Source organism: Octodon degus, unplaced genomic scaffold, assembly GCF_000260255.1.
Source record: "Octodon degus isolate 3935 unplaced genomic scaffold, OctDeg1.0 scaffold00129, whole genome shotgun sequence".
Lineage (NCBI taxonomy): Eukaryota > Metazoa > Chordata > Mammalia > Rodentia > Octodontidae > Octodon > Octodon degus.
The window spans coordinates 2,973,593-2,977,718 of NW_004524705.1; positions in this window are offsets into that span (position 1 = coordinate 2,973,593).

Sequence of the window (4,126 nt, forward strand, 5' to 3'; positions counted from 1 at the left end):
CATTTGAAGATACTGGTACTTAATCCTCTTACAGAAAATTTGCCTCTAAATTTGAAGCTGGAAAGTCACTGGAACAACTGAAGAACAATATATGGCTTTTTTTGGTATGTGTGTTAAGAATTGTGTACAAAGTGAATCATGTGTGCTGATCCTCAACACAACCAATAAAATCTCAAATATTGACGATAAAAAAAATAAAGTTATGAATGCAATCACCTGAATAATTGAGAACATAACTTTAAAGTAGAGAAGAGGACTGAAGGAGGTGGGTAGGCTCGTTCTATAAGTGTTAGTTTTCTATTATTTGACTTTTTATCATTTGAAAGCATTGGTTTGATTTTAAAATGATGGCTTTCTTTTTCAATCACAGTTTACCTCTGTGCATTTTACAGGGCTAATGTCAAGATTGGGTAGAATAATGGATTTCTACAGCATCAGCACCTAAGCCAAGACAAGCAAAAGACAATGAGAGAGTGAAAAGTACTAACAGGAGAGATGCTGGAAAATGTGCCACGCTCTACCCACTTTGGTTACTCTAAGTCAACTGCTGCACTCTGGAATGGACTGCACTGGGCTGTGAAATCACCGTGACATGCACGTAATCTCGTTACGTCTCCAGTTCGTTATCTATAAAATGGATTCTGAGTCAGAGTTTCAGGAGCTCAAGCTCTGGGGTCCAACTGCCAGGCTTACATCCTTCCTTGTACCACTTGTAAGCTCTGTGACATTCTGCAAATTTCTAAACCCCTTCGTGCCACAATTTTCTTGTTAGTAAAATGGGAACAATGTGAAGGTTGAGTGTATATACACAAAGCTCCTGTCAGTGTAACACTGTGGACGAGCTCACTACTGTGCTGGTGCAGTAGTTCTGAAGGAATCATTTTCCAATCCATAGTCTTTAACTTCTCTTTTATAGGTTCTGGGAAATCCTAACACATAGCTCTGAGCATGGCCTAGTCACTAGCAAGCCATGAAATATAAAAACAGACATGAAGCTAAGGTCTACAAGAGATGCTGGCCGGGCACGCACAGATGGGCATGCGCAGAAGCACATGTCTACATAGGCTGGGGGAGAATCGAGCCTCAGTTCTGTGTCTTCCCCTGGTGGAGTGTGAAGGATCCTGAGGGCAACCAGTATGGGAAGCAGCCCTGGCCTCCAGGGAACCCCAGGCTCACTCCACGGAGAGGGAATGGCAGCAGGTCTCCATGGAGAAGCCCAAGGGGGTCGAGCTGAGCCCCCTGTGCAGACAGCAGTGACCCCTCCCCATGGCCTCTCTCTCCCCCATCCCTTTCCCTCTGCTGCCCAGACACACGCTGATTCTTGCACAGTGGGAAGGGAATTACTTCTTGTGTTGCGACAGCTGCTGTGGTGTCAAATATAGGAGATCTTTGTACCTGTAGAAGCAGTGCTGCAAAACTGTGAGGAAGAGCAACTGGAATGTCCCTTGAAGAAGGTGCCAGCTTTCTCCCCTGTGGACACAGCAGCCTCCAGACTCTCTCCATTTATGCAACTAGTGCACACAATAAGAGAGCTGCCCCTGCCCACCAGCCACAGGCCCACGTTCCCCACCAAAGTGGAGTGCCATACCCATGCCCTGCCACTCTGCCTGCCAAGGAGATGCCCTGCTTGCTGCCTCCTCATAGGCCTTCTCCCTCCACATAGGATGGAGCAAGGCACAGCTGGTTAGAGAGCAGACATACCACACCTTCCCCTTGTCACTCTATGTGAGGAGGGCCAGAGTGTCCAAAATCAAACCCAAGTGGATAAGATATCATGTCTGCATCTTGTACTATGAATAAGTACTATGAAGACAACAATATGCAATGTGTTAATTATTGTAACTGTCCTACTAACCTGTTTTGAAACTATCTCATTGTTATTTGTTTCTCAATAAAATTAATTTAAAAAATCAAACCCAAGAAACAGAAAGTATAAGAGAAGTTACTAAGGGTTGGGGGGATGGGGAAAGGGGGGTTACTATTTAATGTGATTAGAGAGTTTTACTTTAGAATGACAAAGAAGTCCAAATAGAGACAATACTTATAAACAATATATACCCAACAAGTTGTACTCTTACAAGGACTAAAAGTGTTAATGTTATGTATACTCTACCATATTTTTTTTAAAAAAAGAAACCCTCCCCCCAAGTTGTTTAAAGATGTTGCCATAATCATATGTGAGAATTTTTTCCTAAAGTTCCAGTCCTTAGTGTTAGTGCCAAAGTGAATGCACAGACTTTCAAGAAAATTTGTATTTTATTTAAGCATAGGTGAACTCTCAACCTATGAAAAGATTGTTTTAGAAGGAAATGCCACAGATTTCATTGTAAATTCTTCCAGCCTTTAACAATGCATGTTCCTAAGACATGCCACCTGTGTCACTGAAGCCCGTCTTGCTGTATCAGAAGACATTTCCTTCTTTCCCTCTTTGGTGGAGATGGAGAAGAGCTGGCCTGCGTTCTGTGTACTTCACCTTCAGCCCCAACTAGTTCTAGTTGTTTTGACCCTTCTGGAAAGCTGTGGTCTCCTCCCTTGGCTTCACCTTCATGTATCTCTTCTGAATTCTGCTTCCACTTTGCTGTAGTTCTGTTTCATAGTTAGGGCCTGTCTGGTGCCAAATCTTGGGTCAATGGTTTTGGACATCATTAACACCAACTCTTAGTTTACAAAGGACTTGAATTGTTAGAAGGACTTGAAGTCATACTGAGTCATGCAGAGTAAATTACATCCTGAGAACATTGGTAATGGCAAGGAAGTTATCCTGAGGCCTCTGAGACAGAGAGCATGACGAAGAGGCCACAGGGACCAGCACGCGGTGCAGTGTGCACTGTGGGTGTAGACTGCAGGAAACGAGCTGTGCTCGGCATGAGTGTGGGGGAGCAAGCTGACCTGTGGCCTGTGGGGCGAAAGCTCTGGGAGGGAAGCTCTGTGTGTGGCAAGGCAGCTGGCTCACATCCCTGGGGTGGTGGCTTCCAGGCATAGTGAGAAATAGATACGGTGGGATAAATGAGCTGTTCAGATGGAAAACATGAGCTTGGAGGATGACTCTGTCCCCACCTTCCAAGGAGGAGTCCCTATGATTCCTGTCTGGATGAGATACCAGGTGCTGATACAGGCAGCGTGGGGGCATTTATCAGGAAGGGCAGGGCCTCCGTGGAATGAGTGACACCTTACGCTCATGCAGCACATCATGACTTATGCCACACATCAACTGCCCCCTGCTCTCAGCAGGCCGTATGTTATGACCGCTCTAGGTGAAAGGAGCTCCGTGCAGGATCAGATGGCCAGAGGAACAGCTAAGCCAGGCATGGCACCCTTTGGGCTTCTATTCTGGTGCTCCTTGTTCCACTGCATGCTGCTCTTCACGGAAGACAGATTCTTGCTGAGATTCTTCCACCAGGACTAGAGGATGCATGATCAACTAAGACTCCAGACTCTGGCCTGAGCCATGCACAAGGAGGGGGAAGCTCATATGGAGAGATGGTGCACAGTGGAGAGTAAGTTGTGTCCACTGGCACGTTTAGTGGTGGCTCATTGACTCCCCAGATAACTGAGCCCCCTCAGAAAACAATGTTTACTGTGGTTTAGGTTTGGAGGAAACATGCTTTGACTATTGTACTTCTTGCTAAACAAAAGAAAGAGGACAATTCCTTTATATCTGTGTGTCCTATAATAATATAAAAGACTGTGTTCAAAGAACTACTAATGTCATTTCTTATGAAAAATACTCCAAAACTAAACATTATCCTAGGCTGAGTAGGTTGTGTTCATTGGGTTGTTCATGAGTCAAATGAGAAATAAATACTCCATTGAAACCAAAGCAACATTAAGTTTTCCCCAGTAAGAAAAGGCTCCTCTCACCACCCCCAGAGTTTCCACACAGATTAGATAATGGCCTATTTGGTTTTAACAAAGCTTTTGGCAGAATGTTGACAAGCCACACATGTGGCCTATGAACCTAGAGACAAAAGAGACTATTACTGTTACTTTGAGAAATTTTTACAGTTTGTCCAACAGACCCAAAGAAAGAGAAAACATTATATCCCACCTGGAGTAAAAAACTACTAAAATTAACAAGCCCAATAACAATGTGAAATTTCCCATAAGTCAGCTGCCATCCATTCAG